Below are 27,384 nucleotides of genomic sequence, written 5' to 3'. Positions count from 1 at the left end.
CCCCGCCACCTGCTTCTCATAGGGACGCTGAGCTCTTCACTGTTGCTCCTGAGTGTCAGGCATATTTCCACCCCTAACCTTTGCACTTGCCATTTCCTCTATCTGGATCACTCTTCTCCCACATCCACATGGCTTGCTCACATCAGTAGGTCTGCACTCTAATGCCATCTCGTTACAGGGACTTTCTTCTGACTGTTCTATCTGATAGTGGGAACTCTTCCCTTGAGCTGGCTTTACTTTTCTGCATGGTGGTTATCACTGCCCGATATTGAATTATGCAATGACTTATTTGTCTTTTGTTTTTCTCCCTCATTAGCTCCGTCAAGAGGACACATCTGTCTGGCATACTGCTGTGTCCCCCAACACCTAAAACAGTGCCTGATGCATAGCATGTTCTTAATATACATTTTCTTTTTGGTGGGGTAATTGAACCCAGGGGTGCTTTACCACTGAGATACACCCCCAGCCATTTTTATTTTTTATTTTGAGATAGGGTCTCACTAAGTTGCTGAGACTGGCCTTGAACTTGCCATCCTCCTGCCTCAGCCTCCCAAGTGTTAGGGATTATAGGCATGTGCCACTGTGCCTGGAATCAATAAACAATTTCAGAATGAAGAATGAGTACAAGAATGAATGAATGGAAGAATCTAGCCTTCACTTCTCTTTGAGGAAAAGGGAGGGGTGCAGGACAGAAAGATCTGGACAGTCAGGAGAGAAGACCAGGAGGACACATCTTTACAGTACCACCCCTTGGCCACAGAGGCAGAAGCCATCCTTCTGCTGGCTCTGACACCTTGCTGACCATTAGCTCAAAGGCTCCCAGGAGCAAGTCAGTGCACAGCTTTGCTTTCTACCAAGTAGCCTTGGGTATGCTCCATAGAGTCCACAGATTAAGCTTGATTTTTGTACTCTCTTTGGGTAAGGCGCAAGACCTGGGTGGCAAGATGACTAGGTCTGACGGGATTCAGGTGGAGGTCATGGTGATGAAAAATTGAGAACAGTGGATTGAGACGAACAACCCTTTTTCACTTGGAAGTGGGGCATTTCCCTTGCTCATTCTTTTACATTGATTCAGAACTTCCCGAGCTCTGCAGAATTTCTTGCTTGCGCCAGGCTGCTTCTCTGCAGCCCTGCAAAGCTCCCGGAGGCTGCCAGTCGTCCTGCTCATTTATAGGAGAGAACCTGGGGCTACTCTTTCAGTTCAGTGCACACTAGCTGTCCTCTCTGGACTTGGATTTCCCTGCAACTCTTTGCACAGCCCCCACCAGCTCTCTGTGGTTAGAAGTCCTGTTTACTGCTCACTCCACTCACTGTTTACAATAAATAGACTGGGCCACTCGGGCTGATAACGCTCCGTGAGCAATGTGGATTTGACGCAAGGATGGGCGAGACTGGTTGGACAGCAAGGAGTTGGGTAATAAGAGAGAATGCAGCCCATCTCCTCCCCCGAGATGCAATTTCGGTTGTTCCCACAGCATGTTTTCATTGTACAGTAGATGCAAGAGCTCCAGCTAGTGTGAGAACCGAGCTTGGAGAAGAAAAACACAGTAATGGCACGGTTCCTGCAGGACTCCCATGCTATTTTCTCAGCATTAAGAAAACGCTACAACATCTAAGCAGCTGACCTTGTGGTGTGTCGGTAGGTTTGCACAATTCCCAAGGGTCAGATTAGCGGATGCATTTCAAGGGGGGAGATCAAGACGACTCTGGAAAAGGCAAGACGGGAGGGCGCATGTGAGACTTGACTGTCTTTTATATTCTCCCCGAGCAACTGAACACTTACAGGAGTCTCTCCAGGCAGACTTAGACAGATCTGGGTCACAGCAATGGAAGGAGCTTAATTCTCAGTAGGACATGGGAGCTGATTTTTTTTTTTTAACTGTCATTGGTCCCTTTGCTTTTGGATATACCAGAATATATTTGGAAATACCCCTGAACTCTTCACTGTCTTGCATCAGTTTTTTCCTCCCTCTGGAAAATATTAGTGGGAATTGCTCGGTTGCTTGTTGGTAGGGAGCAATCATTCCTCATCATTTGGGGTGGAGTTCCCTGGTGACTTTTTCCCCAACCATGCAATATTCCCACATCTCCCATCTCATGTTGTAATCTCTCTGGTTACATTAAGCTTGTAGACTTTTCTTAAGTTCTTGCTTATAAAGGCAGTATTTAGAAATTGTTTATAAAGTTATTTTTAGTGGGAAGCCATGCAATGAGCTCCAATTGTCACCTTTCCAAAATTCCAGGAGACTCAAAGGGTATCCTGCTAAAATTCTAGGGATCAGGGCCAGGGCAACTCTCCTGTGGGATGCAACACTACTGCTAGCACCACCCCAAGTTGTCTGTCAGCCACCCCCAGATCACTGAGTAAGCCTCCTCCAATCTAAGACACTTTTTGACTGATGAACTGGATTAAGGATTAAGAGCTATATGAGGCAGGAACTCTGATTTGATTAATGTTGAATACCCAGTGCTTAGGATAATCCTTGCCATATAGTAGATGCTCAATAAATATGCACCAAATGAATGAGTTCTTCTCCTATCTATGAATTGACTGTTTTTACTACTGATGGATTTAAGACCACCAAATAGCTGTTACTCTTGTGTTATGTGTGTGATTTTTCTCTTGTTTGTAAGGATGTGGCTTTTAAATACTGTCTTCAGTGTTATACAACATAGTGGTTAAAGTACCACCTCTGCTAATCTTTGGTTTGAGAAATCAGCATGGAGATTATCCTTAGTTGGGTTGGGGTGAGCAGTGATTGATGGAGGCTTCTAGGAAACTGATAATATTCTGGAAATAACAGGGGTGTGTTTACTTTATGAAAATTAATCAGCTGCACACTGTTGATTTGAGCACTACTCTGTGTGTGTTGTTATTCATGAAGATGTTTGTTTTCATTTTCACAAAGTAAGATGCCACAGCTAAGCTTCTAGGTTCATATCCTGGCCCATCCTTTTCTAGCTGGATAGCCTGGAGACAAGTTACTCAACATTTCTGTGCCTTCCTTTCTTATCTGTAAGTCAGGAATAATACTACTCCTATGTCACCTGGTGGTTGGGAATTAAATTAGTCAATCTAGAGTAAATGCTATAAAGATATCAGGTACTGGTTATTTGTCTTTTAGAAGGTGAGCCATTTCAAACTGAGTTTATTGAAAGACTTGGAAAATATCACTGGGAATCATAAGAGTACTCCCCTGCCTCTAGACAGGACCACCCCTAATTTCTCAAGTTCTATGTTCTTTTTAAATGTCTCTTTTTACATATTTGCTTTTATTTGCCTTCCAAAATACACAGGCCCTGGGGACCAGATAAGCTCTTAAGATCCACTGTAATATGACTTATTTTCCACATTTTTACTGCAATGAGCCCTGTGAATTACAGAACACTGGGACCAGGAAAGATCTTAGAAAATAATCTATATGTGCTGCCCAACGTGGTAGCCACTGGCTATAGGTGACTAAGGGTATTTAAATCTGAGTTAATTTAAAAATATATAAAAATTAAAATACAGTTGTTTGTTGCTGCTTGCCACACTTTAAGCGCTCAAAAATGACATGGGCAGATTTAGATCATTCTATCACAGCAGGAAATTCTAGCATCTGGCATTGCTACACCGGTGTTCTTAGGACATATCTAGAAACATTGAGGTCTAGAGAGGTGGAGTGATAATACCAAAATCACGTAGCCAGTTAAGGGAAGCGCTAGACTGCAACTTAGTTTTCCTATATCTATGTCAACTATTTTCCACTTGGTCTACGGGTACACAGGGCCCCTGCAGGTTGTTAGTTTGTAGGAATTTGCTACATCCATCCCATCCATTATTTCTGGGAATGTAGCTTTGACAACTCCAGATTATCCATGCTCTAATACAGTTTTATTAACTAAGAATTCCATTTCCATGTTATAGTCTTTTCCTCCAGGAATCAGCATGTCATGGGGATCCTTGTACACCAAGAGTAGAGAGTTGTAGTTAGTTAATAATAATTGCCAACGTTTATTAAGCACCTACCGCAACTCACTATTCACTAATCATTTTGTTGGAGTGACTTACATCCAGATGAGGAAAGCAAGGAGCAGAAAGGTCATGTGGTGTGCTTGGGGCAGTTGGGGCTGGGATTTGAACTCATAATCTGCTTGTAGCCCCTGTTCTTGTCTTGTCTTTCTTCTTTTTTACTTAAAAACAAAACTTCAAAAGCAAGCCTCTTTAGTGACAGATGGTCTTCACCCAGTGGGTGACTATCCCAGGCAGCCCACCTTTACCTACATCTCCTTTCAGGGCCTCAACTTCCTCTGGGTTTGCTCCTGAGAATCCCTTGTTGCTTGGCCAGGGCTGTATGTGAAGCAGAGAAGGGGAGGGGGGACATCACTTGATGCTTTGATCACAGGTCTGAGTGCCCTGTCGGGCCCTGGAGTTAAGCATGCTTTTGGCAAGATGGGTTTTTATACAGATTCACTAAGAATGAATACAGAAGTTTTTTCAAGAGTAGATAGATTTAGTAGTTGTTTCGCTGGTTTGGCAGCAATTCTTCTGGTTTTTAAAAAACATCCTTGCCCACACTTGCTGGTGAAACCACATTGGCACCTCTCTAGCAACAGGGCTGTTTAAACATGCTGTGGCTGGCACTGTCCAAATAACAGAGAGGGTTTAGACTCAGAGCCTCCTTATTGTGCGGCACAGAGTCCCTTCCAAGATTTCAAATAGATGAACCAATAACATCCCAAGTTGCAATTATTTCTGTGATTTGGTCCCATCATACCATGCTATTATTGAGCTACTAGTAGTCTATGACTTCTATTATTCACGTTCCCTGGGCTTTGGGATTTGGATTTGAATTCTTTGTGCTTAACATCTGCATTTGTTGAAAATTCTCAGCCAAGGTCACTGACGATTTCCATAAGATATTCTGGGTCCTGAGTAAGTGGAATATAGTTTCTGAAGAAGCTGCTTTCCTGAACTTGCTGCCTCTGGGAAAGTTTGAAGTTTAAGTTGATTCTTTAACATAAATCTTATCTTCTCGATTTCCTTTTTCTTTTTAGGCTTGCAGGTCAGTCTTGGTGTGTGTTATAAAGATTAGAGGCTTTATTAACTACCCCCACTCTATCAACTCCAGCTTAACTAGTAGTCACCATTCCCTTTTCACAGGTCATGGTCCCTACCTTCCAGCATCCATGGACTCATTTTAGAGGCTACTTGCTCTCTGCTGTGCCTAGTACTTCTGCACTCACTGAGTTTCAACAAACTGACAAATTATTTGGTTTTGATTGTGCTAAATAAAAAAGCCCCAACGGTCCTTTTATAAATTCATAATCTTTTTTTTTTCTTATTTCAGTTTTCATTTTCTAGGTCTGGGTGCCCAGAAGATGACACAGATCAAAGAAGGTCCCAGGTTACCAGGAGAAGCAAGATAGTCATCACTCAAGCAATGCGACTTGGACAAGAACCAGCCTAATGGCCAGGGTATGAAGTGGTACCCAGAAGATGGGTAAGCATCCATTCTAAGGAATAGAAAGAGGATGGCAGCAGAAAACAAGTAGAAAGGATGACAGTTGCAAGAACGCAGAGGCACTGTGATAGACTGTCAAAAATGGGTTAAGGCAAGTGATTTTTGAACTAAGCTTCCAACTGGAGAATCCAAGTTGGAATGCCCTTTGCAGGTGACATTGCACATCACCTAAACAGGAGTTGCCATTCAGGGTGTGCTGGTCAGGATGCCTCCTTTTTGCACACAAATTGGCCTGCAGTAGCAGACTAATGTTTTCGGGTTGTGTCTACTATTTTTTAATTTAGACTCCATAAAGTCCCATGGTGTGGGTACAGTGTTAAGGTCCTACAGATATTCAAAGAAGAGGAGAATCTTCAAGAACATGGAGAAAAGGAGTCATTATTTCCAGGGAAGGAAATAAAGGGCAGGGGAAACAATCATGCACAGATGAAGGGAACCAAAATTTGATTCTTTATCTTTGTTCATGTTTGGACTGCATAATAAATCAGAGAAAAAGTGTCCTAGAATAAAATCTGCCCAAAGATCTTGAAAAGGGTGAAGTTACAGTTTCACAGATGAGTCCCCAGGGAGATTAGAACCAGAAGTAGCTCTGCAGAGAGCTTGGAGACAGGACAGGGTAGTCCAGTCTGGGAACATTCCCTACCTCTTTACCTTTTCCAGGTGAGATAAGGGGCAATTAAAAGATTGGGAGTGCATGGTTATTACAGTTTTTTTTTTATAGTAAAACATTATCATGGTAGGATTTTACTAAGTAGAAGCTGAGATGGACATATTCATTGCATAATTGCATAATTCTATATAGTTCTGAAACAGAGTGATATGGTACAGAAAGCATTATTGCTTAGAACAAATTACCAAGGGAAAACGAGAAGAAAGGCGTGGCACCGATATCAGACCATATCTCCTTCTGATCAACTTCTGCACTAGCCCCAGCAAGTTGACAAGCCAGTCTCTTTTGCATTTCTTTAGCTAAAGTTAAGCATTAGATAATCAACCTCTATTACAATTGCTAGTTTCTCAAGTGGATATCAAGGTATGACTTTCTACATACATTCGAATTCTACCTTTCAGTTTCTGTCACAGTTCCCTAAATACGAGAAGCATTGGGCTTAATTTTATTGATGATGATTTCATACTAAGGGCACAAGCTCAAATAATGCTTTTCCCTACTGATACCTATAAAAAGGTATAATTTAAGTTGATGATTGATTTTTAAGAGAAGTGGGAATGGAATAATTAATTTTTTATTTTATTAACTTTTATTTTTTTTTTGCTTTAGGTGTGCTTTAGTCAGCTTTTAGTTATTGTGACCAAAATACCTGATGAGAACAACATAGAAGAGGAAGAGTTTATTTGGGGTTCATGGTTTCAGAGGTTCAATTCATGGTTAGCTGACTCCATTGTTCCGGGTCTGAGATGATGCAGAACATCATGGTGGAAGGACTTGGTGGAGGAAAGCTGTTTAACTCAGGGCATGCAGGATGCAGAAAGAGGGAGCAAGGTACTAGGGACAAAATATAAACCCCAAAGGTACGTTCCAGTAGCCTACCTCCTCCAGCCACACCTCACCTACCTGTAGTTATCACCCAGTGCAGTGGTCTTTTCAAATTATTCATCCATCAAATGAATTAATCCACCAATTAGGTCACAGGCCTCATAACCCAGTCATGAGCTTTTGGGGAAACCTTCTATGTAAAACATAACAAGGTGTTCATAGATTCTAATGGTTTCCCTGGGAGTATGGAAAAATATGAAAAACTCACTTTAGATTTAAAATTTTGAAAACCCCTGTCTACAGACGAGTCCTGTTCCCTGCTAAGTTATTCTGTTCATAGCTAGACTTGTTTTGCAAACTGTGTGCTTCTACTTGCTTATCTCATGTCCTATCAAAACAGAGCCTGTGGGGACTGTTCGTGTTCATGTTTTGCCTTCCAGACTTTGATCCGGTGAAAGAATTCTTCTGGTGGAGGACACCATAAAAGAAAGCACCTATCTTTCTCAAGAGACAGAGGGCAGGCCTTCAGGCTTGCGAGAGCAGCTCACTCTAGAAGGGAGCAGCCTTAACGAGGGTGAGGATGAAAGAAACTGGAAGGGAAGGTGAGACAGCCCAGGAGGAAAAACAGACATGCTTTCCTTGCCCAGGTGGAGGAGGCAAGATGAGGAAAAGCTGCAGGGGTGGAGGGCAGGGTCCAGGAGAGACAGGAGGCCCAGAGGTAAAGCTGTTGCAGAGGCCGGTGGCCATGATGGTGCTTTGACAAGCTGGCCAAGTTCCTGGCCCTCTCTGAGCTGGGCAAAGCTCACCTGTGACTATTTCCACAGCACAATGCTGGGTAAGGTTTGCTCAGTGGGGTTTCTTGTTCCGTAAACCTCCTTCCAAATTGCTGTTAGTTCCTGAGCTGACCAGGGGGCCGTGGTGTGGTGGAGGAGGCCCCATCTGAAACTCTGGTGTGGATGGAGGAGACAGTGTTTCAGTTCCTGGGACTTGATGACTTTCTGAGAAAGTGCTGTCATTAAATACTCCACCAAGTTCTTTAGAGTTTTTCACACGACCTTTCTAAGGGCATGATTTAACCTAAACACCAGATTGAAACTAATTGGACTGTTTTAAAGTAGTTTCTCTGCAGTATCTCTGAGGTTTATCTGGTGGTTATGTTGTTCATGCAATATGGCTGATGAACAACTACTCAGCCCTGAGAATCGGGACAGAGACTGCCTTTCCAGAGGCTGCGGGATGAGCTCAGACCACCCAGATACTCAAGCACACAGAGAATAAAAATATTTAGGGCAGATTTTGACACAGTAAACCATGTTCAAGCATCACAATCTTGCTTATGTTTATACCAACCAAAGACCTCCTTTTTACTCCATTCCCCCCATTTCCTAAAATGCATCGTTAAAATGACAAAATTTGGCTTAACTTGAAACCAAAGCGAGACCTTTAGAATCTTTGATTTTGATGCAAGCTTGAATAAAGAAGTTTTAACTTCCACTTAATATAAACATCATGTTTTCCCCCTGCTCAAGCCAAATATTCCCTCCTTTCCAAAAAGTATGCATGGATGAACTCTTACTAGCTCTATCTGTAAATATTTAACACTTGAGGGTCTCAGAACACCATGTCCTGTGGTACTCGAGCATACTGGTTTACAAGGCTTCGTCACATGAACTTAGATTACAATGTTAGCTCCTTAAGGGACTGGAGTCTTTCCTTCCCCCTTTGTCTGCCCCCAAAATTATATTAATGGGGATAAAGGGGCAAGTGGGGAGAGAAGCCAAGGCAGTGTGATGCTCTTATCTCTCCCATCCGCTCCCCAGAAATAGAAAAACCAGCTCCCCAGAGATGCCTTCCTGCCTTCCAGTCTAGAGACTGTCTGGGTCCCGGGAAATAGGACAGGGGACAGTTAGAGTGAACTTGAGTTCCCCCCACAATCTGACTCCAACTTTTTAAAAATCAAGACTCAAAAGTTGATTTACACATTTTGTAGACTAAGTTCCACTGTAGAAAAGTTTCTTGAAGAAAAAGTGTCTGAACACAGAAATGTTTATCTCTGACGGCACCAATTCAAGCTCAGAAATTACTTCCATCTTCACTTTCCAGAGAAGAACACAGCAGTGAAAAGAGAAGTCAGTCAACAGAGGCTTTTCTCCTAGTCTTATCCTTGACCGTTAAGTGGTGATGATAGGACAGGTTCCCACCTTATTAAAAGGAAGTGTTGAAGATATCTGCAAATATTTAGGTTAAATACTTTTAAACCTAGAAAGATATTATAAAATACCACTGAATGCTAAAGAACTAATATATTCTCATGGATGAAGAATATTGGTTTCCATAGATTGAACAAAAATATTTCCCTGAATAAAGTGAATTGTTTTTATTTAGATATCAAGACATAGGCAAAAAAGATCTGCCATCTCTGAGTGTCTGAATTAATTTCTAACTCTTCTTCATTCCCACGCATTTCTGCAGTATCTCCATCAAAGTCCTTAGCATACCTGTGCTAATTACCCATTCAGGTCTGCCTCACCCAGGCAACCTGTCCTTCTTGATGGTTGGGATCACATCTAGTTACTTCTACAATCTCAATAGCAGCTAGTACAATCCAATAAATATGCAATATATGCTTGTCAAAATTTACTGGACTGCCAGGTGCATGTGTCTGTAATCCCAGACGCTTGGGAGGCTGAGGCAGGAGGATCACAAGTTCAAAGCCAGCCTCAGTAATTTAGTGAGGCCCTAAGCAACTTAGTGAGACCCTGTCTCAAAATAAAAAATAAAACAGGCTGGGAATGTGGCTCAGTGGTTAAGTGCCCCTAGTTCAATCACTAGTACCAAAAAAAAAAAAAAGTTTACTGGACGGAAACAATAATTTCCCTGATAATTCTGTGGCTCATTAACTAAAGTGAAAGCAAGGTCTGCTCTGGAGGTTGGACAATTATATTTGCTGTTCCAGGCAGGTTGGTAGTTATCATTATGGAAGACAGCCTATCATTGCCATTTTCTATAATTTCAAAAGGAGAGCTTTAAGTGGATTCTGAAGGTAAACATACATATTCCTTAATTCTATTTATCTATTAAACATTTATTTACTACTTAATAAAATCAATCTAGAATCAAAAAGAAGCAATACTTGTGACTCACCTTTGTGTGATTTTATCATTTGAGTTACATTTTCTTTGATTATTATTTTTTATTTATAAGAGTATAACACTAATAGTAAGATGGTTAGAAAATACAAAAGTGTATAAAGGAAATAAAAATTAAAGGAATCATACCAGAGACAAATATATTGTTTACCATTTGTTGTATTTCCCCCATGTCTTTATATGTACATGAAATGTTTGGACGTCACATACACATACACACACATACACACACACACACACAGAGTTTTTGCATCCTAATCTTTTTACTTAATGTTTAGTCAGAAACATTTTTGTTTGCCCTTAAAAATCTCACAAACATCGCATGCAATGATGACTGTTGAATAGTTGTACCATCACTTATTAGCTTTATCCTACTAGTGAACATTGAGGTTGTTTCTAATTTTTGGCTACTATAAATGTCATGAGTAACTTTGTGCTCAAACCTTTGTTTATATTTACTTATTTTCCTAAGCTAGGATTCTCAGAAGTGGAATTGCTGAATCAGATTGGGTTGCCTGAATTTCTGAGGACTCTTAGTACATCTAAATTGATTATCAAAATCTGTGTCCCTGTATATCATTGTCAACCAGAAAACATTCTAAAACTACCACTGTACTATCACATTAAAAGATTCAAATACTTCACTCGACTCTTGTTATGGAACTACAGAGCACTGTTTCACAAGCACGAACTCTGTCCTCGATCTTTCCAATAAGGATCAGTCCTGGAATCCTCAGTTAGGTAACTATTTAGTTAATTCATCCATCTGTTTTTTTTCCCATCCATTATAGAAGGAAGAAATTTCTCATGTTGGTTGACAGTTTTATCAAACACTTGGGTTAATAAGAAAAAGGACTCTTTTGGTGAAGCTGTTTGGTCAACTGTACAGTACGAGTGGCACTTTGGGTATGTCTGTTTCTTTCCCTCTAACCATTCACATACTTCCAAATTAAAAGACAAGAGAAAAAGTTTCCCCCAATTACATTCCATTTTGAGACCCTTAGAAGAATGATCCACTCATACAAATAATGATTTTTATTTATTGTTGTTATGAAGCAAAGAAGGCTTTCATCTATCCCCAAGGAACTAGAAAAAAAGGTCTAGAACCTTTTCAGTCCCACAGTTTTGCCAAAATAGTTGAGTTCATCAAAGGAGAAAAGCCATTTCCAAGTCTCCCTGGGACTTTAAGTTCCTCAGAAAGACTTCAGTGTCCTCATCGATAAGATGAAGTCAATGGACCAGCTGAGAATATTCAGGTTCCTTCCAATCATAATATCCTCAAACTTTGATAAACCTTTCGAAGGGATATTTTCTGAAATTTCAGATTTGAAATTTAGACAGATTTGAAATTTAGACTGGACATAGCAATCTGAGCCCGAAGGATAATTTGTTTAGCTTTTTGATCATCAAGAACAAACACATCTGAGCTCATAGCTGGGGACCAAATAGTCAAACTGGTAGAAGAACTAGACCATCTTTTCTGTGGTTGGGAAAATTGGTTCATCTCGCTAATCTATTTGGAGATGGAGGACAGCCTTGCAAAAATTAATACCAGGATGAGGCATCTCATGGTCAGAGGTGGTTTCAATAGGGCTATAAAACCAGCAACATTTATTTCTGTGCAACCTGAAAAGGCAGCTGAGAATATTTTCAGAGTGCACAGAGAAAGCTCAGTGTCAATGATCTCACTGGGGTGGCTGAACAAAAATCAATCTTTGATATCCAAAATGTCAGTTGGAGAAAAAACACAGTCTGCAAACCTGAGAGGTTGGGGCTGTGTGTGGGCAGACTTCACCAAGGCACTCTTCTGAAACTTGAACGAGAAGAGACTTTGGGCAATTAAAAGAGTACTGCTTTATCTATGAGACCTCCCATTGCTGAGGGGCAACAGGGCGAAATTGCTGGACTTGATATAGAACATGAAAAGCATGAGGTCACCTCAGGGAATGAAGACACTGTAAGTTTACTGCTCTTTATTTGAGAATGATATCTTCAAGGTCAGCCTTGCACGATCTCCCTTCCCCCAGTCCCACTCTTCCGCACTCACAAGGTCATCTCTGTGAGGGACAGAACATTAAAGACAGAGCTTGGAAAGACTAAGAGTCTGATCCCAAACTATAAGCAAAAGGCCCCCTGCACAGTAAGTGCCTGATGCTGATGTAATCTGGGGAAGATCATTTATTATGACTTAAATCAAAGTGCAACAAAACTGCCAATCAAAAGTGAAGATAATTAAAAATATCTACAAGAACTAAATGTCTGCTAGTTAGAGTTTGACCTCAAATCCAAAATAATCAGCCTTCTCTTGCAGTTATGAAAATTCCATTAGCTAAAAGATCTACCTTTCTGAATCCAGATGTGGCTCTTTCTATCAAAGAACACCCAAGCAGTAGGAGAACATAATTTGAGAGAAAGTCCCCACCTGCCACTCCAGTAGAACTGAGTTGAAAGGACTCAGGGCATGAGTACGGGGGCATGTATTTGTGACCACTGCTCAAGCTGACTTTTCACCGGATGATCCTGAACAGACCCCAAGGATTCAATTGGGTAAACGTGCTATAATTGGATGCCAAGGTATAAATTTCACATGTGATGGATTAATTCAAGGTCAATGCCAACTTCACTGGGTGTGTAACGCATCTTGCAAGATGAATGGATTTATGCTGCAGAGTTTGACAGCTGTGGCGCCAGAAGATAAACAAAGCTACAAGATCGTTCATGAAAGTTCAAAAAACCAGAGAGCACATAGCTGGCCAAGACCTTTCAAGATCAGGCAGGTACTAGCAATGGCTTTGTCCTGGATATTACAGGATGCCCCTCCAAAACAGCAGCAGCCAACAACAAGCACAGTAGTGCCAACCAACTCTGGCTGCATGCTTGGTTTTCAGGTGCCTTTGGGCCCTGTTCATCAGCAAGCATCACACCCTCCTGAGCAAAGAACACTAGGGAGGAAGGTGAAGACCTACTAGACATACACCACTCAGGAGAGGGGAGTGTTGGCCATGAACTAGCCTGGGAAATACGTTAGCTACCCTATGTGTGCCTTGTCCAGTCACCTGCCATCTGCCACTGTGGACCTCTGGACTGCTTTGATGCTGAATTCCCCTAACTGTCCACACCCCCCCGAAAGAGAATAAGGATTTTGGGTTACTTTTCCCGTCTTTGCTCTCTTTCAACAGGGAGCAGCTTGGAGATTTGTCATCCATTTTTTCATAGAAATGAAATGTAGAAATTGACAGTGGGGAATGTAACAGTGGTCCACTTTATGCTCTGAACACAGCCCTTGCTGCTCTGCCACTGCAACTGATTTTTTAAATGGACATGTTTCTTTCTCCTTGTTCCTTCCTAATCTTTCCCCATTCTAGGCAGAGTCATCTGTCCTTGAGCACACACCCACCACAGGAACAATGTAATCCAGACTTTGGGGATGGCACCAGAAGATCTCAGAAATGACTCTCCCAAATTAACAAGTGAATTACAACTCCAACAGAGAACACGTGGAATGTAGCCTTTGAATATCTTCTTTTAAAAGGTCTCTGTTCTGCTGATGGACAGAATCACAGTCTCTGGGACAGGAATCCCCTGTGTTTCTCCTTTGCTAGCAAACCAATAAACCTTCTTTTTCCTTTTTCTCAATCAAAACTGTGTCCTCGTTGGATTGGCATCAGGGCAAGGACTGAGCTTTTAGTAACAAAATCATTTGCTTGAGTGTTACCCTTGGCTAATTTTATCTCTTGTATCTTATTCTGTCTTATCTGAAGCCACATGTTACAATTAATTTTTCAATGAAATGTAGAAAAATATTTCTTCCCTTGAAAAATAAAACTTGTTTTCCAGCAAATGATAAGAATGTGAAAGAACAGTTTCTCTATTGTGTTTTGATATGTGTTTAACAAAAATACAATGTAACTAATAGCATTGCATATCTACTGTATCTGTATTCTGTGTCCTTGGATTTTTTTTTTTTTTGGCATTTTCTTAACTTATGTTGTAATCCATATTTTTGTTTCTATTTTAGTTTTGCATTATATATCATGCATGCTTTTTATAATTGACCTCAAAAAATTATAATATAAAAAGTGCAATTATAAATAAACAAATATACAAATGTTTAAATAAATGAATACATCAAGAAATCTTTTTAAAAAAGAAATATATTAGCTAATGGAAGGGGATTTCTTAAAGTGATACTCATTCACGATGGGATACCAAGGTAGGGTATTCTGGGACAACCCAAAAAAAAGATTTAAATCAGAAAACATTGCATAAAGAAAAGATGGAAGCAATAGTAGCTTCAAAAAATGAAACTTTCTTTTCTTCTGAATAATCTTTGCAGCTCTCCTTTTCAGGTCTATGAAGTTACTGATTGCACATTTTCACCTAAATCATTTGTTTCTTTTTCTTGCTACCAAGCTGTAAAGAAGACTAACTAGATGTGTTGGTATCATAAATGTCTTTTTCTGATTAATTTGAGAAGGCCAGAATTAAAACAAACAAACATGAATTTCACTCTTGATTTGGTTATATGGGAATAGGAGGGCTCCAATTTCTGAAAATTCAGATTCTTGGGTTTCCATGGTAATGGCTGGGCAGCTTACAACATCCTTAGAGAGTTAACAATGCCAAGGGCACATAGCCAGGACCACCTCTTCTTAGAATTGCAGTGGCCAGATGAAAACCTTGACCTGGCTCTCGTGCAGGGAACTCATGGTCCTGGAAGGCCACAGCTTCCTTAGCCAGACTGCACGTGGCTTCCTCATGCTCGCTGACTTCCCTCAGAGCCCCAGTCCTCAGCAGCCCCGCCACTCTTCCCAGCAGCAGAAAGAAAGCAGGGGCTTTCTTTGCTCACATTGTAAAGAGGCAGCCTAGAGAAGCCAGAGGAGCGGAGGACAGGGAGCCAGGAGTTAAGGGCTCAAGTTCTAGCACCATGAGCACATCAGTTCTTGACTTGTGGTCTCAGTTCACTTACCTGTGAAAATTGGAGGCTTGAACACATGATTTATAACGGATTTTCAAAGAGGAAATTTTCTCCAATCCACTGATTGCCCGTTTGTCCATATTGGCAGGGTAGAGCCTGCTTCTCCTTTCTGCTCCTTTCATTATTGAAGAAGTGACTTAACCTCAAGGAGGAATTGCGGAGGCAGCAAAAATGAAGGTGGAGGGCCTGCTAGGGGGTTACTAGGTGCGCTAGAGATGGCTGTACATTTAGACAGGAAACCAATACACACTTCCACCATCAACACAGCTCAGAGGCTAGAGGGCTGATTGGCCTTTTTAGGGCCGTGCCTCTTGCTACCATTTGGTGGCTTATTTTCCTCTGTTACTCTGCTTGGAATGCTTGTTTTAATTTGATTTCACATGGATAAAAATGATGAGAGAGGGCCAAGTTCACAGCAGGTTTTAGCCAAGGCTTGAACCCTTCTGCAATATGACCCATATTTTGACTTAGGCGTATGGGACAATGCAAGAAGAATTATGTATAATTCTATTCTTAGGGACTTACAATGAAGTTAGGGAGACGAGATGAATGCATGTGTTTTATCTTAATGCTCATGTTTTAAATAAAATTATGAATTACTAAGTGTGATTTTTTTTTTCAGGTGGATGAAAAAAATATTCACAGCATCTACTGCTTCCATGTAGATTTATTCCTGATTGTGGTTTAGAAAAAATCAATAAGGGAGTGTAAATTATAAGGATGACATGAATGCTGACTTTCAATTTCTTTTCTTTTCTGGAAAAAAATCTTCCTTCATTCATCAAAGATTAAGTATACTATACAGCATCAGTTTTTCAGTTAGAGGTTTCAAATAGTTAGAGTCCAGTACAATTCTGGGTTCAAATCTAACCATTCTCATGATTATGTGAGTGTGGGCAAGTCATTCAACTTCCTTGGCTTTAGAATCTATCTCCTGCTCAGCAGAGAGTAGCAGTGCCTCTCTAAACAATTATGAATATTAAAGGAAGTAAACTATAAATATGTTCAGTACTTGGAAATTATTCAATAAATAGAAGACATTGTTAAGAAGTTTCAGTTGTTAGCTCTGGAGGGATTTTACTGTGGACTGATGAAGAGACACACACAGTTATGATATCATGGAAAGCCTGGCCTGTTGGCAGTTATTGCCAGGTGAACATTGGTCGTCTGGGTTTTTCTGTGTCTTTCAGGACAGGGGTAGACACCATTGTTGTTTACTGACTCTGGACATTTATGACAGGTTGGCCAGTGTCCACAGCAGGGTGTGGTAACTGTTTCATCCATGTGATTGCCTGCAGGGAGAAGAGACAGAGGATCTTTTTTTTCTTCATTGTGGAATTCTTTCTAATAGATTCATTTTGAGTGGCTATTTCTGTATACTTGTTTTCTTCCAGGAATTTGTCAGCTCAACTAACAAGCCAGAGAAGAGAGAATGGTAATTCTCTTCCCAATGAACTTCCTCCACCATTGGTTGTACCTACTGGTTCTCTCTGCCAGTGCACACCTCAGCTTGCAGGGGAGTGGAGTGAAGAGTCCCAGGGAGAGGGAACAGATGGGACATGGCTTGCTGAGTTTTAGACTAATTTCTTTACAGGAAACATAGCATTTAATATGTTATAGTATAGTGTAATTTCCAGTCTATAAACAGGAAAATGAGGTAGAAGAAATAATGTGTCTATGGTCACACAGTTTAGAAGCTAGGGAGCCAGGATTGAACCCTGGGCCTAACTTAATAAATTTTCACTCCTAGACTTATAAAAACTCATGTATACATCCCCATACCTACATACTCAACGTGCTTAGACATCTGTCTCAGAAATTCTGATTTAATTGGTAGCCTGGAGTTGGGTCTTGGTGTTGGCATTTTAAACAAAACTTCTTGTATGATTCTAAAGTATAACTAGGGTGAGATGATTGGTTTCATGCCCGAGTCACATGATACCACACTGATATAAAAAAGAGCAGAACTCCCCCCCATTAAAGTACTAGGAAGCGCTTCCCAAAACACATTAGAATCAGGAAACGTCTGGATAGGGTTGAACTCTCAGGAAATTTTTGATCGCTTTCCTTATTCCTTTCCATGTACAAAAATTTCTAGGCTCCTGAGGACTATGTTGCTCAAAGAGAACAGTAGTTACTACAAATTCCTGAGGGGAAAAGAGATCTGTAACCATCTTTCTTTGAATCTTGGTTCATCACTCAAATATGATCCCTGGTCGCTCATCATTTCTGGAGGGAAATTTCAGCTGACAGTTGGCTTCTTCTCCTTCCATCCCTACTTAGGGATTTCCTCTTGGATCATTTGAACTTTGCTTGGATTTCCGTGGCCCACTGGTTATAGCAGGGAATAGTGTGTGGTCCTTAGAGACTGGAGCTGCAGTCCAAGTCCCGATGGTCATTTGACTTAGGGTGTCCTGCCCTTGGAAACAGATCAAATTATTGCCACAGTTCATACAGTGACTACCATTCTGTCTCTGCAGATACTGTAAAATTCACTTCCAACAAAAAAATCTATCATTAAGATGGTCGGAACTGGCTCTGAGTGTGCAGTAGGGAAGTTCATGTTGGTTAGTTATATCCTTTGTCATTTCTAAGCATACTGTCCCCCTGCCCTCTGCATTTAAAAGGAGGATTTTGAAAACCAAATGTTTTCAGTTGGAAGGCAATATTTCCAAATCTTTGGAAGATTATTAAGTGAAATGCATTCTTGGGAATTGGAGGTAATTTCTAATTGGTTTGGCAAGTTACTATGGACATCAACATCTCTATTAGAAAATATCTTTGGATTGGAAAACAATAGCTATGGTATTTTACTTGTTTTTGAAAAAACTCATATAAGGTTAAGTAAAACATTATTAACAAGTTTTTGTTACTAGAGAACAGATTGGGAAGTATGGGAAGTAATTATTTTCATCATATATTCTTCTACAATAACTGCAGTAATATTGACAGCTAATATTTAGTGGAGAATCCCTGTGTGTTGATTACAAGCATCTCCCTTACTGCAGTTACCATTTACCATTCACAGTAACCTTATGTGATAAGTGCTACTGTGCCAGTTTTCTATTCAGCCATAAGTAACATAGGATTGGCAGAAATAGCAAAGGTTATTATCTAACATTATAAGAAATTCCATGAGCAAATGGCTCCAGGGGTGATAAATACAGAGGCATTAGGATCTCACATTTCTGTGTTTTCGCTCTGCCATCATCAACATGCCATGTATTGCTTAAGAAGTCTCGCCTCATGGTCCTGAGATGGCTGCTACGTTACATCCACTTGTGGTCACATCCAGTCTCTTTCTCACTGTGCCTTTTGTTGTAAACCTTTCCCAGAAGCCCACACTCCTCTAGAGAGTGTATACAATCGCTTCACATGCTTATGCCTAAAGTAGCTATCATGGGGGGAGAAAAGGGACCACCATGGCTGGCTTCCAGGCCAATCAAGGTTTGATGTGTGCTTGAATCATGTAAGAGAAGGCTAAGAACTGGGCATGGTGATGCAGGCCTGTACTCTCAAAGGGAGGCCGAGGCAGAAGGATCGCAAGTCTGAGACCAAGCCTCAGCAAATTTAGCAAAGTTCTGAGTAACTTAGCGAGACTGTGTCTCAAAATCAAAAATAAAAAGGGCTATAACACAGTGGTGAAGTGCTTCTGGTTCAATCCCCAGGATGCCCCTCCAGCAAAAAGGAAGTGGCTAAGAACCAAAAATGTTTAGTTAGGTTCACTCCTATAATCCCAGCTCCAGGCTGAGGTACGAGGATGGCAAGTTTGAGGCTAATCTGGCCAACCTGGCAAGACTGTCTCAAAATAAAAGGGCTGAGAATATACTCTGTAGTGGAGCTCTTGCCTAGCATGTGTGAGGCCCTGAGTTTCATCCCCGGTACTACAAAAACAAAACAAAGCAAAAAATCACTTAGGGGTATGAGATCAGGTTTAAGCCAGAGGGAAAACATTTTCATGCTCCCATCCAGTCAAGGATACCTATTAAAAGTATTTATAAGGACTTTTCATTAATACCCATCAAAATTGCCCCAAACTGCCCTAAGGACAATAGGCCGGGTAGTTTGTCCCTTCAGCCTTGTCACCAGGATCAGAGTTCTGTTATAAAGAACAAAGGGGAGGGGGCAGTTAGATCGCTTTGTGCTGTATTATTATCTGAATGTGTTACAGAGGAGAAAACTGAGGGTAAGAGAGGTCCAGGGAATTACCCAGGGACTTGTGGTTGATAGTGGTAGAGCCAAGCCCACGACTAAGTCTGCTTGCCCCAGACCTTTGCTTTTCATCCCTGTGATAAGCTGCCCCTGTTGCACGCTCAGCTACTGCCCTTTTCTGTATCCATCTTGCTCTTTCAACACACATTGCTTTTCTAATTAAAATAATGCAGGGTTTTTTTTTTTTTTTTTTAAACTTGTTTTTGTTAAAGAATTGTCTTACAAGGCTAAGTTAATTCTAATCACAACTAGTCTACTGTGAAAGTTTGGAAAACTCATCCTTTTTGGACTTCATTTTCCTTATCATTAAAATGGCTCAACTAGAGGAGTGCTAAGTTCTCTTTCTGCCCTGAAATTCCATTAGTATATTGTTGTCATTTGGAAAAGGATCCAAGGTAGAGCTTTTTTAAAAGCTTCAGGCATATAATAATTATGTCCTCCATGAAAAGCCAGATAGAATTTTTGAAGCAAATGTTACTCTTTCTAGAAAATGCACCCGTGTGTTTGCCACCAGTTCAGATGGTGGTGCATAACCTTCACCACTGGGGGTTGGCCCTGATATCCCTCAGTGGTTTGTCTTATCTCTTCTCTTGATCATGGTTCTATCAGTTCCAAGGACTCAGCTCACCTAGGCACCCATATGCCAAGCAGGCCATCTGCCAGTGGCGGTGAGCTAACAGCTGTTCTGCAACTCACCAGAGGCCTTGGTTTCCACATCGTGGGAGCAAGGTCAACCCAAGGGAGCAGGTGAAGGAACTTCTGTCTAGGAAATCTGCCTCCAGAACAAAGGCATAGTGTTTGCCTCTTTGGGGCCTCTCTAAACAGCTTCCCAGGACTCTGAGCAAGGTGAGGGTCGGGAACCGTGTACCTACCCAGCACGGATGCGTAAAGGCTAGGACAGTCCGGGCCGTGACCGGAGGAGTGGTGGAACAGATGGGCGTGTTTTATTTTCTTTCTCATCAAAATAGGAGGAATATTTAGGGAAGAAGAAAATTTTCAATTTTCTTTAGACCAAAGTGAGTTTGAAATTGAAATGGTAAGCAACAATAAGACAATACTAACATTTGGTGAAGACCTTTAGTATTGAAGTATTTGCAGACTTTACTGTTAGACAAACAGAATAGTGTCCAACCTCTCTCCATAAGTTCTGGAAAAGTTGAAAAATGTTAATTGATAGTAAAAGATGTCTTCCAAATGGCCATTTAGCCCAGAGTTAGATACTTATTACCTGTATGCCAAAAATTAGCCATAAAATTAGTACTATAAACTTTATTGTATTCTCCTCCTTTATATTAGAGCTAATAGGAGTCAGGCACTTACCCCAAGAGTTAAAGTAGAAAATTATCTCTATTTATCCTGCCAGCTACTGTTGTGATCTGAAAGGGGAGACCCTGTCCATGGGGAGACCATTTTTAAAAGCATATAAACTTTAGTAGCCTACAATAAAATCAACACTAAAAATGCAATTTAAAGGGTTGGTTCTCTTACCAACTCTCTGACAAAAACGGGGCTGGGGCTCCTTTGTTTTGGGTGACTGGGAAGGTCCTGTTCACTTGGGAAAGAATTGTGGTAGGTTTCTAAACCCATGTTCTGAGATTTATTTCATAGTAAGAGCACTTCTATTTGCATCCATTCATGAGTTAATACTCTAGAAAACTAAAACAAATGTGCTTTTGAATTAAATTATTTAGATAATTGCTTTGATTTCCATTTGTCTTCCCAAGTTAAAGGCACAATTCTGTAGGTCTGGGAAAAAATAAAATATGCATGACATCATCACCAAATCTTGTTAAGAGTTGTCTACATTCTAATGGATTGGTCCAGACTTTGGACTCTGGCACTTCTGAAAGTCATGCCCCTTGACACATGCAGAGTCCTCCTTCAGTCAAACCAGGGTGGTCCTTCAAAGACTCTGAGAAGGCAGCTGCCCGCCACAAGGTCTCTTTGGATTGTAGGATTGCAGGCGCTCGCACCTCTTAATACAGCACCAAAGACAGCTTGGCTGCCTCCGAGACTCGGCTGTGCTGGTACAGCTGTGAAGCAGCTAACTTTGGCAGCCATAGATCATGGAGGCTTTGTCTCAGCATCTCTCAGAATAACTTTTCATCCGGAGACTCATAACGTCTCTCAAAACAAACACAGGAAGAAGATGGGAAGCAAATCAATGATTGCTTTAAAGAAAGTCACTATTTTGAATCTTTGGCTTTTGCTCTATGGCTATAGTGTGTAGAACTGATCATTTCTAGCATATGAACAGTTGGATGTGGTAGAAAGTGTGACGGATCTGGATTTGGAGCAATTTGGATTTGAGTTCCATCTTCGTCTATAGTTCGCGCGTAACTTAGCTTAGCTTCTTTGACCTTGGTTTCCTCATCTGTAAAATGAGAAGGTTTGACCAGATGATCTTTGACCTCATGATTCTATGAAAAGTGAATGTTGGAAGCACATGTTCACCTTCTCCAGTTACCAGCTGTGAGAATGTGACTGGACCAAATGGCGCTGTCGAAACGTTTTAGGTTGAAGGGAAAGCACTAACTGTCGAAACGTTTTAGGCTGAAGGGGAAGCTTTCTGAAATGGGACAAGGGCACCTCATGTTGAAACCTGGAGCTGGTCAACTCTCTGAAGCCAGGACTGACCTTTGCTTCTGCCTCCTACCTCCCATTTGTTTTAGCTGGACCAGGAGGAATTCAATTGAGGACAAAAAAAAAAAAAAAAAAAAAAAAAAAAATCTGAAATCAATATCATGTGGATAGGTAGTTTTTGAAACAGTTATGAATCAGATATTTGCCAAAGTTTTAAAATTTTTATTTCTTGTAACTGATCAGTAATTATTATCTATGTAACATTCCCAGATAATCCAATCTCTTCCAGTTTATGGCTGTCTCTTTTGGGTTAATACTGGGTTAAACATTTTAACATCAAGATCATGCCTCTGTTCTCAAGGAAACTCTCTCTGTTACCTTCCCCCTAGATGACTTCTAGTAGGGAGAAGTTCCCTCTCAAACAAGGAAGTTGAGAAAGGGCTCCTGGGTCCAGAATGTCCTCTGGATCTTCTCTGGCTTCTCCAGAGAATGCCTGTGTCTTACCTTCTCACCATGCCAGTTTCCACCAGGCATAGCTAATACCATCAGGACTTTTGGAACCTCATGTGAATATCTAGCACTTTGCCATTGATTCTGTATTTAAGGTACTGGCACTTTTGAGAACTCGTTTGGACTCCAGACCTTGCTTGAGTCATGAACCTTTTAGTACATGATTCCTATCTTGGGCAATAGGAAATTTTGAATCTCTTACATACCACCAAATACCTGGGAGAATCAGTGACACTATGTCAGACGCTTTTTCTTTGCTACATCCTTCCATGTTATAATTTTGAATCTACTTTAGCTTTCCTCATCCTGTGCCACAATAGTGCAGAAGGTCTGGCGAGGTTGTCACTTCCAAGGCTGGCCCCAGACCTCTGTTGCCCCATCTCATTGTAAAAGAGTGCACTCACTGATGAGTGGTGACTGTCATGGAAAAGATGGAAGTGGTTGTGCTCATGCCCCATATGCATCATCATGATTTCTGCATTCCCAAGATAGTAGGAAAGTTAAAATCAGTATACTTTAGTTATGCAGCCACATCATTGTTTATTGTGGTTTAATTTACAATAGTTAAGCTATGGAACCAACCTACATGCCCTTAAACGAATGAATGGATAAAGAAAATGTGGTACATATACACAAATAGAGTATTACTCAGCCATAAAGAAGAATGAAATTATGACATTAGCTGGTAAATGGATGGAACTGAAGACTATCATGCTAAGTGAAAGGTCAGTCCTCAAAAATCAAAGACCAAATGTTCTCTCTGATATGGGGGTGCTAACTTACAATAAGGGATGGGGAGAATAGAAGTTCATTAGATTAGACAAACAGGAATGAAGGGAAGGGAGGGGAGATGGGAATAGGAAAGAATTAGCATTTCTAACAAATTCTCAGATAATGCTGGTCTACTGGTCCTGGGACCACACTCACCTAGAATCTCTAGGCTCTGGTGTTGCACACAGATTGTAGTGAAAGAAATGCAGCGTTTGAAAACAAATTTTGTGCTCAGAAACCTGAAGATATATAGTTTTGCAATCTGAGCCATATCACTGGACTCCAATTAGAGAATAAGTATAAAAAATTAATAGATTAGTGAGTTAACTATTTATATTATTACATTAGATATTTTCTGGTGGCCCTATCTTTTCCTCTAATGTATTTCCAGGTTACTGACCTGACTGATCTTACAGTGAAGGTAATTATACCTAGGGTGTGATTTGAAGTCACTTAAAAGCATTGTCTAGCTATGCACGTATCTAGAAAACCCAGACCAGCCCTAAGCTCAGACACCAGCCCTATAGGCTTGGTTCTTCTTGGAGGAGGAAGCAGAGAGAGCAAGTGCCAGTCTACACAGGCTTCATATGTGAGTCATCTCTTGCATTACTTCCTCACAAACACACATTGGAACTTTTTTAAAATTAACAGCTTTTCCTGGCGCAGTGGGGCACACCTCTAATCTTAGCAGTTTGGGAGGCTGAGGCAGGAGGATCACAAGTTCAAAGCCAGGCTCTGCAACAGCAAAGCACTAAGCAACTCAGTGAGATCCTATCTCTAAATAAAATACAAAAAAGGGCTGGAGATGTGGTTCAGCGGTTGAGTGCCACTGAGTTCAATCCCTGATAATAATCCCAAATAATAATAATTAAATTAAATTAAATTAACAGCTTTATTTACAAACCATAAAGTTCACTTCTTTTAAATATACAATTCTACCATGACCATTTACAAAGTTGTACAAAAATCTCCCCAATCTCACTTTTAGAACATTTTTCATACCCCCCGAAAACACTCATGCTCTCATATAATGACTTCTCTTTGCACACTCTGTCCTAGGCACCTATTCATTTTCTTTCTGTCTCTGTACATTTGCCTCTTCTGGGCACTGCCTACAGAATTGTTCCTCCTTATTCATGGCTTCTGTAACTAAGAATTCAACCAATAGTGAATTGAAAATATTTGAAAAAAAATTGCATCTGTACTGAATGTATATACATATCTTTTTCTTGTTGCTATTCTCTGAACAACACAGTGTAACAATATATACACAACATTAGGTATCCTGAGGGAAGACATGCATAAGCTAGATGCAAATACTGCACCATTTTATATGAAGGACTTGGGCAGCTGCAGAGTTTGGTATCCTAGGGGAGGCCTTGAACCAAGTCCCCCAAGAATATGGAGCGATGACTATAAGTGGACCAACAGTCACAGGTGTTCTTTTGTGTCTGGCTTGTTTCACTCCACAGTGCCCTGGAGACTCACCTGTGCTGTGGCCTACATCAGAACTTCTTCAAACTCTGACTTTTATTGACTCTTCCCTTGCTGCACACACTTCTTTCTCTCCGTTTCTGTTCTAACTCTACTAGTGTAGGTGCTTGTCACTCACAATGTAATCTCTTGACAAGTAGCATCAGCGTCACCTGGGAGATACTCAGTGCAGATAATCAGGATCTGCATTTGAGCAAGATCCTTGGGACGACTGTGCATGTTGCAGGTTGAGAAATGCTGCTGAGATAAGCTCTTTACCTCTGTCTGAAGCGACCCTGAGCCTCCTACAAACTGCCACCTGGGATTATCCCTAAAGTGCCAGTCTCCATATGCTGCCCCATTTCTTAAGTAACTTAAGAGGCTTCATATTAACAGTTTGAGTGCTGAGTCCCCACCTCTCAAGTGTGATAGTCAGAGCTTTCTTCTGTACTTACTGAAGCTCCAAAAGGCTTTCAGTGACCTGCCAGAGACATCCCTGTACTTTGACCACACTGTGATCAGCCTCAAATTCAGGTATCTTACTGAACTCTTCTTCCCTCTGTTCTGCTGACGTCTGCCACGTCTTCAAGGACCAGTTCCGGTGCCATCCTCACCCACCGCACCCCACACAGGACCTTCCCCAACCTACAGATTTACTTTAAACTTTGCTCATAAAATGCTTATTTTATACTCTTTTTAAACTTATTTTACCTTAAAATAAATAAAAATAAAGACTTAGTTTACTCTAAATGTTCTTAATAAACACTGAGACCTATGATGTCTCTTTGGCTGCTCCTAGTGACGATGATGACAAGGACACATGGTTAACCATGACAGTTTATTATTTATTAATACCCTAACTCATCCCGTTTTGATTATATAACCCACACATATTATTATTATGAAAACATGAGCCTCCAGAGAGGAAGGGCTGTTTCTTGCAGGCCTTTGGTTGTGCTCACCAGGGAGCCCTGGCCACACAGCAGCTACCTCGTACATTCCGCGGGGATGAACACCAGGCCAGAGAAAGGACGACAAAGTTCCCCCAGAAGGAAAGCAATGCCTTCAATAGAGTTTGTGCAAGGAAACTGATAAAGGGCAGAGGATACCGATGTGACTACCACTCCTTTTGTTGATATTTATTGAACACTGTAGGAAATCTTTTGAGTATGTTACCTTATAAAATTTTCCTTAGACCTCTATTATTCTTGTTCAGGAGGTGCTCCTCTTGTTCATCCATGCAAATGAGGAAACTGAGGCTCAAAGAAGTTGTGCCACTTAGCTGAGACATTCAGATGGTAAGTGGCAGAGCTGAGTCAAACCCAAGTGTCTGACTGTAACTGTTCCTTATCCCTGAAGCAGTCCCACCAAGCGAGCATAGCAACAGGCCTGGGGCAAGTGGGGTCCTGGAGGTTGTGACTATTTTTCCAAGTCAGGAAGTGTTTCCACAGGCAATATTCCTGTTTTCATTGGAACATTGGTGAGATTTAAAGTCACCCATGAATTTCCTCCTTTGCGTCAGAGGACACTCAAAAGGAACAACCCAACGGATACAGATGGACTCCACCAGCTTCCTTGACTGAGTTCTTCTCATTCTTTATTGGTCATAAGTGGCCAAGGGGACTGACTACTCTCTCTGAACATAAAGCCTGGGCTTTAATTTCATCTGGAGTGAGCAGGAGAACAAAGGTGACTCTGACATTGTCGTACTGGTGCTATAGATAGGAGGTACTACTCCATCCACTAGGCTACCTCCCTGGCGGTCACATGGGCCTTGGTGCTACTGCCAACTAATACATTTTCCATATCATCAAATGCCCTAACCCTAAAAAATGTTTATGTCCTTGTTCCATTTTATGCAGTACTTGCTTAGGAAGCCCCACTTCTTTCTAACAGTCCCTGGGTCACTAGACACAGAAGAAGAAGGAGGAGGAGGAGAAGAAGGGGAAGGGGAAGGGGAAGGAGAAATGAAGACTTCGTACACCTCATAGTTTCAAATACAATTTCTTTAAAGCCATTCCGTTCCATCAGAAGGAAGTGGAATGGAGGAACAGACAAAGTTGGAGTCAGGAGAGATGGCAGGGACAAACCAGTTCTGGGTTTCCCAAGGGGTCCTCAGGGGAAGGCATTCTGTGGAGGTCCTTTTCAGTTATCTTGCAATATGCAGAGTATATTAGTAGCCTATTGCTGCTAAACAAATTAACATAAACTTAGCAGCTTAAAGCAACATCTATTGAGGAGCTCATGGTTCTGCCCCCCTTGCATGATTCCTGAAAGGTAGTTATTATTATTGTTGCTGCAGGTCTATCTAATTCAAATCAGCATGAGTATCATCCCTGAGTTGGGGTACCAGGAGGAATAACTATTGACATTACTAGGTGATTAATTTCCTGCCGGGGGTGGGCAATCCCAGGAAGCTGGTGTGCTTCCTTTCTCCCCTCAGGGTTTCTTTTCCTCCTGTGAATCTTCCTTGTACAAAGTGAGTGTTCACCACAGAGCTCAGGAAATGCTGGGAGCTGAACTGGAGATGTGGTTTGCAAGCAATGTAAAAGGAAATTGGGTTCTGTGACAGCTCTTTGAAGTCCCACCTGCACCATAGGTACAGGCAGGGGCAGCCCAGCAAGCAGCCTTTGGCTTATCTCCCTGACCTGAAGCCCTAGGCGTCAATCATTCAGTGGATCCACTGGTTAAAACACCATTATCTCT

At 41.2% G+C, this 27,384-nt stretch overlaps 1 long non-coding RNA gene across 3 annotated transcripts; it reads left to right on the top strand.

Annotated features, from left to right (window-relative positions):
- Positions 1–1,290: 1,290 nt before the first annotated feature.
- LOC124987636 (uncharacterized) lies at positions 1,291–13,644 on the top strand. 3 transcript variants are annotated; one of them, XR_007109215.1, is made up of 4 exons: positions 1,445–1,639; positions 5,334–7,604; positions 10,943–11,057; positions 12,508–13,644. It is a non-coding gene; the product is annotated as an uncharacterized LOC124987636 (long non-coding RNA). The 3 variants fall into 3 exon arrangements; XR_007109213.1 differs by lacking the exons at positions 10,943–11,057; positions 12,508–13,644 and adding an exon at positions 1,291–1,414 and having other exon boundaries at positions 1,494–1,639; positions 5,334–9,784; XR_007109214.1 differs by having other exon boundaries at positions 1,446–1,639; positions 10,943–13,644.
- Positions 13,645–27,384: the final 13,740 nt, after the last annotated feature.

This window comes from Sciurus carolinensis, chromosome 6, assembly GCF_902686445.1.
Source record: "Sciurus carolinensis chromosome 6, mSciCar1.2, whole genome shotgun sequence".
Classification (NCBI taxonomy): Eukaryota; Metazoa; Chordata; class Mammalia; order Rodentia; family Sciuridae; genus Sciurus; species Sciurus carolinensis.
This window is presented reverse-complemented; position numbering and strand designations above follow the sequence as displayed.